This window comes from Salmo trutta, chromosome 30 (assembly GCF_901001165.1).
Source record: "Salmo trutta chromosome 30, fSalTru1.1, whole genome shotgun sequence".
NCBI classification, from domain to species: Eukaryota; Metazoa; Chordata; class Actinopteri; order Salmoniformes; family Salmonidae; genus Salmo; species Salmo trutta.
This window is the reverse complement of record NC_042986.1, coordinates 17,917,965-17,932,487: the sequence shown is the minus strand read 5'-3', so window position 1 is coordinate 17,932,487 and position 14,523 is coordinate 17,917,965. Positions and strand designations below refer to the sequence as shown.

General features: G+C 42.7%; 1 protein-coding gene across 5 annotated transcripts in view; it reads left to right on the top strand.

The window, feature by feature from the left end:
* LOC115168151 (disks large-associated protein 4-like) overlaps positions 1–14,523 on the top strand; it is a 151,251-nt gene that overhangs the window by 106,470 nt on the left and 30,258 nt on the right. The window lies entirely within an intron of this gene.

The following is a 14,523-nucleotide window of genomic DNA, read 5'->3' as shown; positions in this document are numbered from 1 at the left end:
TTAAATCGTTTTTGACATCACTGTCTACCGTACAGAAGTCAATGTAATTTCCCCCTCATATATCAGCAGCCATGGCAGTTTCCTCGTTTATATTTCACCAATTAGATACAGTAGGCTGAAAATATAGTGCTCTCTCTGCCCCTAGCTACTGTATAATGTCTCTGTAGCTTACCATTGCAGTCAGGATGACAAGTCATATAAGCGTCTCTGGGACCGGCTTAACTTTGTGATGTGTCCTACAGTGTAACGTACAGCCCCACAGGGACTGCCTCTCTCTCTCTCTCTCTCTCTCTCTCTCTCTCTCTCTCTCTCTCTCTCTCTCTCTCTCTCTGAGCTGCGTTCCTCGAAAGTCTGGCTGGCCAGACGGAAGGAGGACAAAGTACACATTCCCCTCTGAGGTCACGTCAGAGTTCCTACAGTGTCTGTTGGAGAGAACAGAAGTTGTCATTAGCAGCCAGTAGCACCATAGTGACTCTTAGTTGCCCAAGTGACTAATGCTCTCTCAAGTGCAAGGGAGACCTCAGTGGGAGATAGATATCAACTTTATTATTCGACAGAGCTTAACTATAATAGGGCTGTTTCAGGTCATTTAAAAGGTTTGCTAAGTGTTTCAGATGCCTCAACATTAAACATCACACAGTATTGGTAGATTGAATCGTTGTTTGGCGTTTATTTACAGAGGTCCCCCTCTTGTGAAAAATGATGCAAATCCTCTACTGTATCCTAAGTGCGCTGTGTTGGCAGGCACATTGTGACTTTAATGGGGTAGAAGAGGAGTCAAGCTGCTATATATTAGGGAATGCTTTGGTACAGTAGAGCGAAGCATGTTAATTGTGTGTGGGGGAATTACTAGTGGTGAGGATTGTTTGCAGGCAGGCTCTGCTCACTGCTGGTGCTGCATGTCTGTATGTCTCTTCTTATATCTAACGAGAGTAAGAAGTTGTCATACTGTAGTCATAGCCACATGAAGTAGGGGTGGCAAAATTATTTATATTGGTGAACAGTAGGTGAACGGATGATCTCCGCATGCGTGGTTCCCACCGTGAAGCATGGAGGAGGAGATGTGATGGTGTGGAGGTGCTTTGCTGGTGACACTGTCTGTGATTTATTTAGAATTCAAGGCACACTTAACCAGCATGGCTACCACAGCATTCTGCAGCGATACACCATCCCATCTGGTTTGCGCTTAGTGGGGCTATCATTTGTTTTTCAACAGGACAATTACCCAACACGCCTCCAGTCTGTGTAAGGGCTATTTGACCAAGAAGGAGAGTGATGGAGTGCAGCATCAGATGACCTGGTCTCCACAATCACCCGACCTCAACCCAATTGAGATGGTTTGGGATGAGTTGGACTGCAGGTGAAGTTGGTTGAGAGAATGTCAAGTGTGTGCAAAGCTGTCAAAGGCAAAGGGTGGCTACTTTGAAGAATCTAAAATATATTTTGATTTGTTTAATGTTTTTTGTTACTACATGATTCCATATGTGTCATTCCATATTTTTGATGTCTTCACCATTATTCCACAATGTAGAAAATAGTAAAAAATTATGAAAAACCCTTGAATGAATAGGTGTGTCCAAACTTTTGACTGGTACTGTACACACGCACCATTTTAATTCCCCCAAATTATGCAAATTAACCCGTAGACCGCATTCCCGGTCAAATCTTTACATCAACTGGTATGACCAATGAATAGGTTAAAAATAATTATTTTGTAATGGGATTTTTTTTTTTCCCGGACAATTGGCCAGTGCCAATTTTATTTATCAGTTTTATTTGTATTTGGCCAAATGCCAGCTATTCGCGGCTAACGGAAACCCTGCACTGGACAAGTGATCAGGAAATGTTTTATTTATCGGACATTTGAGAAATTTACCAGTTGGTGGTTACCATTCTGCATTGACCAAAATGAAAGCTTCAAACAGCTGTAAAAACATCATTTTTTTGTTATTGAAAATATATTTCACACCAATTCAGATGGTATAATGATTTCCTACACTATATTCAGTGCTTGTTTTGTCACAAACTGAAATTGAGCGAAGTGTAGAATTTTAGCATCCAGAAAATGTGTTATTTCCACTTAAAAACGTAATATAAAAGGAAGAGAAGCCCCAGAGACAGAGAGAGTTATACCGGTGGGTACAGAGAGTTATACCGGTGGGATGAGAGAGTTATACCGGTGGGTACAGAGAGAGTTATACCGGTGGGATGCTATGACACCAACATGCATTTATTTATCCTTGTCAGGTGGGCTACTGCGTCTGCTATACAGATACAGGCGCACAGATCGATGCTAATTTGTTCATTTTCGATCCAAATATATTTTTATAAAGATAAGCATTATATTGTTTGATTGTAGGAGTAACTCTGATAGGCCTGAAACATTCTTCCTCACCTCAAGTTCAACTGTCGGAATCAGTTGGCGCACCGGTGTGTACTGTCTTCATATCATAGGCCTACAGTATAATAGACTAATAGCCAAACCATACCAGACCTTCACAAACGTTTCTAAACTTTATTAAGGTAATATCAAAGTCAAGACATTGTTTATTATGTCACAGCAAACACAACATTACAGTTGGAACTTCATTTGGCCAAAGAAAATAGCTCAACAGAATAAAACAAAACACAAATTGGTTTAAAGTAAACCTTCACAAAAGTTTTGAACAGGCTATATTGCAGCTATTACAAAGAAAGTGCCTACCACAACCAACAAAAGACAGCAATAGGCTAATTATGTTTATTTTACAACAGGCCTACCTACAGTTTAACCTTACTAAATACAGAACGCACCATTTAAAAGACAGATCCAATTTAATTTAGCCAATGGAAATATCTTAACAGAATGAAACAAAACACGTTTTGCATCGGCTATTTTGCATAAGCTACTGGTTTAGGCCTACAATAATAACAATGATATACAATAATAACAATAATATAATAAAACAAATTATTATAAATAAGAACAAAATAATTAAGTTCCAAAATTGCATCCTACCCGAATAGCGTGTTGCACAGTAGCCTGCGAGGATTTGTGCTGTCTTCTATCACGTAAATTAAGTAGAATGCATGAAATGTGTTTATAAAAAGGCACAGCAAAAAAAATCTACACCTTGCTAGAAAATGTCCCCCATGTGAGAAAATCCTGAAAATGCGTCTGCTCAACTGTACGCATACAGCACCCCCAGCTCAAAACATCTTCCCTCAGCTAAGACCGAAAACCATGGGACACCAGTTCTGTCATATATGCTGGGTTACAACAATCTCTCAACCCAGGCTCTGAAACCCAGCAAAGTGCTGCCAGTTACCAGTCCTTTTCACTGCATCATGTTCTGTATAGAAAGGCTTCTGGTGGCCTCTAAAGGCTATTCTCTTCCTTTCAGCCCAGCTGCTCTTTTCATCCCTGCCTGCTCCAGCTCCATCATTGATCTAAATCTCTGAGCTTTATTTACACTCAAGTCTGCTGTGAGCTCACACCACTCGTGTTTCACCAGCTGTGTACAATTTCTACTAACAGTGTTAAAATCAGGTGTTGAAACATTCTGGTCCCCCTGCTTTGGCATACAGTGATGTGCCTGTGCACTTTGCCATGCAGCTTTTGTTTCATTGTCACTAAGCAGCAGCAAGTAATCTGTTCATTACAGACAGGAAATGAAATTGGTCAATTACAGACACTGTATGTGGTGCAATGTAATTTGGTATTATATATCATGTTACAAATACTGAAATATACAGTTCATGCTCAGATTGATTAGATTGCTGCTTGTTATGTATGTGTATTCTTTCGGTGTGTAATCTTCTCAGAGCGTCTTCAAGGTCCTGTCACAACAAGAGGCTTAGACTGAACACACAGACAGGCAAGACAACCACCACACCACCCTGTTGATGCTGCCTCTCTGTCTGACCAGCTTCAGCTGATGGACTGTTCTGTCAGAGTGGTCCCTGCCCCCTCCCTGCCCCCTCCCTGCCCCCTCCCTGCCTGGATACACATATGAGACAATAATCTATTTACACAAGGGGGAAGCAAAACGCCATATTATTTTCATCTGGTTTCTGCTGCCCGGGCCAATTGGACTGTGATGGGACAGATGCTGTGTGGCCGTCCCTGATCTGTGTTCCTCTGGGATTTACAGAGGGCTAGTCAGGCTGCTACTGCTGCTACTGCTGGGAAATCCACTTAATATGAGACCCTTGACAGAGAGAGCTCGGTTATTACACTGTACAGATCTCCCTCAGGATGGAAAGCCTTTAATTAGCAATAGCATAGAGGTGCTTATTAGTTGGACTTGGACCTGAGGCCTAATTATCCTATTTCAGTCTTCTAAGTAAATAGTGTGCCAATGGTCATATTCACCTTGCTAATGAGACAGAGGGATAGAATAGGGACAATGAACCAGGTTGATTGGGATTTGTGTGTTTGCGGTGCAGTGCGTGTGTGGTGGGCCATCTGATTACAGAACTGAAGGTTATTGCTTTCTTCCAACTTGGAGGAAGTCTAATCCAGAGAGAAGGGTCAGAATTGGACGAGATAAGACGGGAATAGCATCACAATCAAATGGACAAATTGAAAATCAGGCCAGCGAAGAAGTACCCTAAATTGTTTGGCAAAATGGGTTAGGGATGCAGAGGGATAGGGCATTGTTGTGGCAGGGCATGGTGCCAGAGTTAGACAACACCAGATTAAGTTGAACCCTGATTAACTCTCAAACCAAACCTATTGTTAGAGAAAACATTTCTGCTTTTCCCTTTGCTTCCTCTGTGTACTGTTCTATGTCCTGCTTACTCCTTTTTCATCCTCCCTTTTCTTCTACTTCCAGAGGCAAATTAACCGTTTCTTCACTGTAAGCTCCAGCCCCAGGGACTCTTAAACTCCAAAGCGCTGACGGCATTTTAAATGGATGCTGGAGGAGGATGCTATTACTAGCCAATAGCATTGAATAGCTCCCCTGGGTTCACAGGCCAGGCAGGCATCACCGTAAGGCTATTGTTTCTGAGCTGAAGACACTTAGCAGTGTTGCTTAACATGCCTCTCACACCACAGCAGCATATGACTCCATGGGTTAATGCTTGTGGCTTTTTCATTCAACAATGTGAGTCTCGTTTTGTCTTGAGACCATTACGGTGTCAAAGTAATTTAGCCACAAAGTGGTGTTCCTTGTTCAAAGCTCTGGTTTTCTTTCAACACTCTTAGTTAATGTTGCCTTGTCTGCTCTGCTGTTGGTCCACACCATGACAGATCAAATATATCTGTTAGTACTGTAAACTTTGATCTCTGGTGATTGATTGTGACTTCTACAATCTTTGTCCCTGCATGGCATTCATATCGTTGTAATGTGAAGCCTCTGTACTCAGCCTGGCCTCAAGCCTCAAAGATTCCCATCACATTCTGGTCCGTTTTTCTTTTTTCCCGTCAGAGTCCCACAGATGTCAAATTCATGCAGTAGTACAGTATGTGCAAATGCAATCTCAAGATTGGATATTTGTTGTCAGGCAATGTTCAGAACCTGGAATGAGACATTACAGAATTAAAACAGTAATGAAAAAGAAGCCAGAACCAGTATACTTGAGGATTTTGTAAGTAAATTGCCAAGGGGAAACTTTCAGCCTTTCCCCTAATTATACTTCAGTGCCTGCAGTGCTAAATGAGGGAGAGGGGAGAGCTGCATGGGGATTGCTTTAATGGGCAAAGCGTTGATGAGCGTCCTATAAACACCAAATGTTACTCGCTCTGAATATTTCAAGAGGGCTTAGCATTTTAGAACGTCTCCCAAGCTGTAACAATGAGAGCCGTTGGCCCTGGATAGAGACGTGCGTGCCACCACACAGTCCCAACAGATCCTGTGCAGGCAACTCAAAGCCAGGGTTGAATGGCTGTAGTGCTTGCCATAACCCATACCCATGAGTAGTTTGCCCTGGCTGGCTATGTTTAAACCAGGCCTTCTGTCATTCTCTAACTGCCTCTCTAGCTATCCATGATGCCCAATCAAAATGGGCCCTGAAACCTTTTAACACTCACTTTATACAATACATTAACTGCCATTGCCTTCATGGAACATCTGTACCATATGGTTAATGTTCTGATCTACCAGCCTTACAGGGGAAATCATTATATTTATAGAAGTTTCCATTAGGCTATGTTGTATGTGCCATCTTAAATAAGCATGCTCCATTCAAAAAATGTAGAACTACGAATAGATATAGCCCTTGGTTCACTCCAGACCTGACTGCCCTTGACCAGCACAAAAACATCCTGTGGCGTTCTGCATTAGCATCGAATAGTCCCCGTGATATGCAACCTTTCAGGGAAGTCAGGAACCAATATACACAGGCAGTTAGGAAAGCTAAAGCTAGCTTTTTCAAGCAGAAATTTGCATCCTGTAGTACAAACTCAAAAAAGTTCTGGGACACTGTAAAGTCTATGGAGAATAAGAGCACCTCCTCCAAGCTGCCCACTGCACTGAGGCTAGGAAACACTGTCACTACCGATAAATCCACAATAATTGAGAATTTCAATAAGCATTTTTCTACAGCTGGCCAAGCTTTCCACCTGGCTACCACTACCCCGGTCAACTGCCTGGCACCCTCCACAGCAACCCACCCAAGCCCCCACCATTTCTCCTTCACCCAAATCCAGATAGCTGATGTCCTGAAACAGCTGCAAAATCTGGACCCATACAAATCAGCCGGGCTAGACAATCTGGACCCTCTCTTTCTAAAATTATCTGCCAAAATTATTGCAACCCCTATTACTAGCCTGTTCAACCTCTCTTTCGTATCGTCTGAGATTCCCATAGATTGGAAAGCTGCCGCAGTCATCCCCCTCTTCAAAGCGGGAGACACTCTAGACCCAAACTGCTACAGACCTATATCTACCCTGCCTTTCTAAGGTCTTTGAAAGCCAAGTTAACAAACAGATCACCGACAATTTCGAATCTCACCGTACCTTCTCCACTATGCAATCTGGTTTCAGAGCTGGTCATGGGTGCTTCTCAGCCACGCTGAAGGTCCTAAACGATAACCGCCATCGATAAGAGACATTACTTTGCAGCCGTATTCATCGACCTGGCTAAGGCTTTTGACTCTGTCAATCACAACATTCTTATTGGCAGACTCAACAGCCTTGGTTTCTCAAATGATTGCCTCGCTTGGTTCACCAACTACTTCTCCGATAGTATGTCAAATCGGAGGGCCTGTTGTCCGGACCTCTGGAAGTCTCTATGGGGGTGCCACAGGGTTCAATTCTCGGGCCGACTCTCTTCACTGTATACATCATCTCGGGCCGACTCTCTTCACTGTATACATCGCTCTCGCTGCTGGTGATTCTTCGATCCACCTCTACGCAGAGAACACTATTCTGTATACCTCTGGCCCTTCTTTGGATACTGCGTTAACTAACCTCCAGATGAGCTTCAATGCCAAATGCAAGTAAAACTAAATGCATGCTCTTCAACCGACTGCTGCCCGCACCTGCCCACCCGTCCAGCATCACTACTCTGGACGGTTCTGACTTAGAGTATGTGGACAACTACAAATACCTAGGTGTCTGGTTAGACTGTAAACTCTCCTTCCAGACTCACATTAAACATCTCCAATCCAAAATTAAATCTAGAATCGGCTTCCTATTTCGCAACAAAGCATCCTTCACTCATGCTGCCAAACATACCCTCGTAAAACTGACCATCCTACCAATCCTCGACTTCGGCGATGTAATTTACAAAATAGCCTCCAACACTCTACTCAACAACTTGGATGCAGTCTATCACAGTGCCATCCGTTTTGTCACCAAAGCCCCATATACTACCCATCACTGCGACCTGTATGCTCTCGTTGGCTGGCCCTCGCTTCATACTCGTTGCCAAACCCACTGGCTCCAGGTCATCTGCAGGTAAAGCCCCGCCTTATCTCAGCTCACTGGTCACTATAGCAGCACCCACCCGTAGCACGCGCCCCAGCAGGGATATCTCACTGGTCACCCCCAAAGCCAATTCTTCCTTTGGCCACCTCTCCTTCCAGTTCTCTGCTGCCATTGACTGGAACGAACTGCAAAAATCTCTGAAACTGGAGACTCTTACCTCCCTCACTAGCTTTAAGCACCAGCTGTCAGAGCAGCTCACAGATCACTGCACCTGTACATAGCTCATCTGTAAATAGCCCATCCAATCTACCTCATCCCCATACTGTATTTATTTATTTATTTATTTATCTTGCTACTTTGCACCCCAGTATCTCAACTTGCACATTCATCTTCTGCACATCCTACCATTCCAGTGTTTAATTGCTATATTGTAATTAATTTGCCACCATAGCCTATTTATTGCCTTACCTCTCTTATCCTACCTCATTTGCACATGCTGTATATAGATTTTTCTACTGTATTATTGATTGTATGTTTGTTTATTCCATGTGTAACTCTGTGTTGTTGTATGTGTCGAACTGCTTTGCTTTATCTTGGCCAGGTCGCAGTTGCAAATGAGAGCTTGTTCTCAACTAGCCTACCTGGTTAAATAAAGGTGAAATAAAATAAAATAAATACAAATAAATGTATGGGCAATGGAGTGCTATGCTAGGTAAGGCAGGCATGCATCATTAGGCCGTCATACAACAATGCTCTCACTACAATCACCTTGTCAGAGCCAGACTGCGTCAAGTTTGTAACCCTTTTTATTTTCGATTAGTCACATCAACCTGTACATAGCTCTCTCTCAGTGGTGGTTAAGATGTCGGTGAAACACAACACATTGCTTGTTTAGGACACAATGCTTCCTGAGGGTGGAAACGGGATGTTGTTATATAACTCAGTGTCGTTATGTGCCATTTCCATCACCAGCAGCAGCCAGCGACCCTCCCCACGGCCCATTCAGTGACACACAAACAGAAAGAGGCTAGCTTATTTTTTTTCTTGTATCAAATAATGCAGACTCTGTGGAAGATAAACAAGCAAGATTTGACTACAACTTCAGTCTCAGATTCGTCCTTTTCTAACCATAATTATATCTGAGCTAGAAATGGGGCTCTTGAATAAAGAACACAATGCTAATGGTTCGCCTCTTATTAGCCCTGTCATCCTTAGCCTTATCTGGGTCTCTGCCAGTCCCAGGGCATACATCTGGGACTGGCTCTAACAAAAGGAGGCAGTTGTGACATAACGTTTTTACAGAAACAAGTGACTGGGAGCTACTTGCCTAACAATGGGACTAATGGCGTGTGTGCTCGTATGTAAAGTGTCAATCCTGTGTGAATAGGGGTTTAGTTAATTTTGGAAGGATTATGGATTTTGAAGTGAAATGTGAATGTGTTAATATATTAATGTGTGAATTTGTTAATCCTTCTGATTTGCTATCTTTGAGACCCAAACCTTGGCCAGGAATCGCCTTACAATAAATTACTGATTCACTCGACATAAACAACAATTAGACCACACAATCACAATCCATTAGACCACACGTGACACAATTCCAAAGTATTTGTGTGATTTATATACAAACTTGAAGCCAAGGTCTGAGTGAGAGGGAGCGGATAAGAGTGAGAGAAGGAAAGAGAAAGGGAGGTGATTATTTTGGGAGTGTTTTCTAAAGGCGATGCCCAGCAGGCAGCTGTATATTCACCTCTGAACAAAGACTGTTGCTGGATCAATACCTCTGTCCTCACCAAAGGCTGAAAGGGAAGTGCACTGCCACTGAGCAAATTCATTAAAGGCCTGGTTAGTGGCACAACACAGTGGGGTTTGGCTGGGTAGCCAGTCTCCACTGGCTGACAGGTTCAGGTCTGGAAAATAAAGTTCCCTTTAGACAAATATACTGCTTTGAAAGGATTTGTGTTGATTGAGCTGTGTACTGTATGAACTTGAATAAAACTTGAAAACCAGAGCAAGATTAAATCTTCAGAATAATTAATAAGATAAAAAATCCCATGGTCCTTTTAGTCTGTCACGAGATGTAAGGACCCAATAAGAACTCCAAGGAGAGCAGAGTCTCCACACAGTCAAAACCAGTCCAATGGCCAGTTAGCAGTCTGCTAACCCTGAAGAAATGGTTCTGTTGTTTAGCGCCTACCTTTTATTAGCGTCTCACTAATAGGCCTAGTTAGCGTGCCTATTTTACAGAGCTAACCTAAGCAGGCTGCTCTGCTGCTGGAAGAATAAACCCACTCTGACTCTTTTGTACTCCTCAGATCAGACGCTTCATCAAAGAAGTCCTACGCTAAGTTTGTTCATTTTTCGCCAACCTGTTCCCGCTCTCTCATCTTATTTGCGCCTAATGAACTCAGTGTGATGCATATTAAAGCTCTTTAATGCCACGCAGAGAGGCAGTCAACAAAAAATGTACTTCCAAACTAAGCCTTTACAGAATATATGTTGTTTGCTGCAAAGCTTGAATTGTGTAGTGATCAGGCTCAGATTGGGTTTGAAAAGACAGTGTTTGTGTGTGTGTGTGTGTATGCGTCAATGCGTGTTTAAATGTGTACGTGTGGCCTTTTCTTAAAATAATCTCCTCCATGCGCTGTCTGTCTATGATTAGTAACAGTCACACTATTCTCAGCCTGCTGAAGGACTAAAGTCACTTAAAATTCAGTGGTCAGAGTTAGAATCTTTTGGACAAAGGAAATCATTTTAAATGTTGTGTGCCTCTGCCTCGTAAACATTAGACTCCAAAATTGCAATGTTGGAATCCATATCAATTCCTATGGACTACATTTCTACCAGATTATAATTTTTCATCAAAGAGTAAATAATAATAATGAATATCCTGATCAGTGACAGGTGTGCAACGTGATTCTGTCAGAGATGGTGGTGGGCAGACCATCAAAGGCCCCTCTGATTGAACTGTCACTTTACATTTACATTTACATTTAAGTCAATTACATTTGACCTGGTTAAATAATTATCGAGGACGTTGAGTCAATGTCGATCTTCAAACAGTGCTAGGCTATATGCAGGAATGTGAATAAAAAGAGATCTCTGTCTCTTTGATTTCATATGTCTCTGTAGATGATGTGGGAGCACACTGCACAGTAGTAATATCATGTCTGAATGCTTTTCTATAGTACATCATATCAATTTGTTATGCCCTTGGTTTACAACACACACTAGTAGTTCACAAACCTGCTGAATTTCAGTCTCCAAACAGCCATAAATGAACCATTACACAATGCATCGACTCCATGTTATACACCAAGAGAAAATATTACATTCTCAGGTGTATCCACTGATGCCGCATAGTACTACAGCATGTAGAAGCTTAGTTCAAACTCTTGTCATGTTCAAACTCTTGTCATGTTCAAACTCTTGTCATGTTCAAACTCTTGTCATGGCACCATAGAAGGTAGACATAAGCAGAAGTGTGATGTTCTCTCAGGGTAGAATGGTAAAAACCGTGGTTGACACTGGGGGTCCACTAACAAAAGTAAATGTCAGCCAGGTGTGGGTTGAAGGCTGCTGATTAGGCTTGGTGCTGTCTCTGTGCTCTACTCATCATTGGAAACCGCACCAATGAATAGGGCTACATAGGGCTGTATACCGACTGAATAGTGATACTCCCCCTACCAATCATTTTCCTCCTCACACACAAGCAGTTCACGTAGTACACTAACAAATATACATGTTTACATATGCACACACACACACACACACACACACACACACACACACACACACACACAGGTGAACAGCTTGCTGCTGAAATAGACCCAGCAGTCCTGTCACTCAGGGGAAGTTACATCTCTTTTACCGTTGCAGGCAGGCCACAGCTCCCATGACACTTACGCTAAGCCTGTGCTTCCCCACTGTGTGTGAGAACTGGTGATGGGCATTTAAAGCAGCCTGAGCCCAGTGGGATCTTCCGTCTACTTGATAATTATCTCTGCGCCTGTGGTCCAGGTTCCATACACAGCCAGCCTGACCCTGGGACGGAGATGCACGGGGCTGCAGCACTTCTCACCATCTTTACATAGAGCCTAGAGTGCTGTGATATGTGTGTGTGCGTGCGTGCACATGCTTGTGTGGGTCTGCACATGCATTCACACAGTGTGTGTGTGTGTGTGTGTGTGTGTGTGTGTGTGTGTGTGTGTGTGTGTGTGTGTGTGTGTGTGTGTGTGTGTGTGTGTGTACGTGTGTGTACGTGTGTGTGCCTGTGCGTCCGCGTGGCTAAGGCAGATGAATTACAGCAGCCTACAGTATATTGCTGTGAAGCCGGCTGTATTTGTCTAGGCGTTGTTCTGTTTCAGCAAAGAGACAGACTGAGATAAGTGAGAGCTCTCATACAGCAGAGGGGGTGTATGAGGTTAGATAAAGGAAACAAACCCCAAACTAATGTTGTGGTAATTAAATGTGAGCGGTACATGCTCAACTCCCAGGCAGGATTTCCAACTGTGCTGTCAGAGGGAGATGCTGAATGACCGTGCAGTGAAGCTGTGTTCAATGACACAATTCCCACTGGGCACACACTGGTTGAATCAACGTTTCCACATAATTTCAATGAAATTACGCTGAACTAACTTGGAATAGACGTTGAATTGATGTCTGTGCCCAGTGGGTTACTACTCCTCTATGCAGCAGCTTGCTTGATAAGCATTAATCTCTCATAAATATGGTATTTTTATACTTTTTAATGCCATGTTTACATGTCTTTCAGAATGAGCAGGTTAATCTGAGCTACTAGAAAAAAATGACACCAAAAGCTCAGGCTACAACTAGTTTTCCTGTGCCCACAAAACAGTTCCATCATCAATTTCCTCAGCATGATTTAGGCTTCCAGCTGCATGCGCGTGAGTCATTATGCCAGAGCCTTGTTTGCCAGGTAGATCTGTGACATCAGAGGCATCAGGAAGAGAGAACCAATAAACAGACAGACTTGTCTAGACTGACTAGCCTAGCCAGCACTGACTGTTGCTGTGGAAACCGCTATCCGTATTGACAGACAATTCCATGGCAGGAGAATATGGCCATCATTCATCAGCGCTGTTGGACCCCCTGTCTCCTGTCTCAGAGAGGTGATGTCACAACAGCCAACCAGCAGAGAGAGAGGATCCATCAGCTCTGCTTTACACTAATCCCTGATTCCCTGAGCGCTCTACTATCACCTCTGTCTATGGTCAGGTTACGACAGCCAGGAGAGATGACTGAGGTCAGGATACAGAATATCACATCTGCTCCTCTGTTCGTCCCCATTTGAGACACTGTAATAGCTTTGAAGTACTTCAATGGGGTGACAACCTGTGTCTGCCTTACGTCGGTGTTTGTTCTATTCCCCATCTTAACCTCTGTGAGTGTCTGATTCTACTTGTAGTTTACCTTAAATTAGTACAAGGTGATTGTTGCAGCAGAGGCCTATGCACCAAACCCAGTACATCTGGGCAGACAGCCTACACAGTGGAAGACAGGGTTGCATTCTCTGCAGTAAAATGCACAGTTTATATTTGCATTGCTAAATAACCTTAATAAAATCATAAGTTAATAGCCTTTAAAGTTCAGTCAGACAGTCATTTGGTGCTTTAATATGCAGTGACCTTTAAAAGACATACAAGATTAAGCACAGATGGTCAATTTACATTTCTCACTTCATTTAGTCATATAAAGAGAATCATGTCATTTTGATGAGCAGAGCATATACCAGTGTGTACTAAATAATTCTACACCCTGAGCTCAGTTGGGAAGCACTGATGCTTTCAAATCTCTGGCCTAGCCTGTATGCCGTTGGTCTGTTCTGTAGCTCCCCCTGGTGGTTAGTTGGAAAACCGTGCTGACATGGTGATGTGTGTTACAGGAGAAGATAAGTTATGGTCCCCTTCATCTGCTGGTAGAGGGCGACTCCTCTGTCTTTTGCAGTGCAGTTTGGTCTAGCTATATCAATAACATCGCTGTAGAAGTGCTGTGTGACACACAATGTATTTTAGTTAGTGCTTCACAACAGCACTTAAAAGATCTAAGGACACATTGAAAATACTTAATGAGCTCCAACTCTGTGTTCATTTGCTTAAAGTGCCTTCAGAAAGTATTCACACTCCTTGACTTTTTCCACATTTTGTTGTGTTACAAGGTGGAATTAAGATGGATTGAATTGTTTTTTTTGTCAACGATCTACACAAAACTGTACTGTCAAAGTGGAAGAAATATTCTAGCATTTGTAAAAGATATATTGAAAAATAAAGCACAAATATGCCTTTATTAGATAAGTATTCATTCCCCTGAGTCAGTACCAGTGGCGGTCGGTGCCGTTTAAGATGAGGGAGGACAAAAAATGTTTTATGAGCATGGCCTTATTTCTATTACAGGATATTGGATGACTGTCATTCATATTCCATTCACCCAGCTCAATGTAACAGCGATAGGTTTAGGCTACTTACTACATGATACTAAAATTTTCCCTGTAACCAACATGAGATTGCGGCAACCTAGCCTATGAATGAAAGTTTACATCATAGGTGCACAGGTCGAGAAAAATTTGAGTAATCAAGGTGACAGACATTGACACATTCAATACCACCTTGCACAATCTTGCCTGCATTTAGCTCATCTAGGGTGTAATC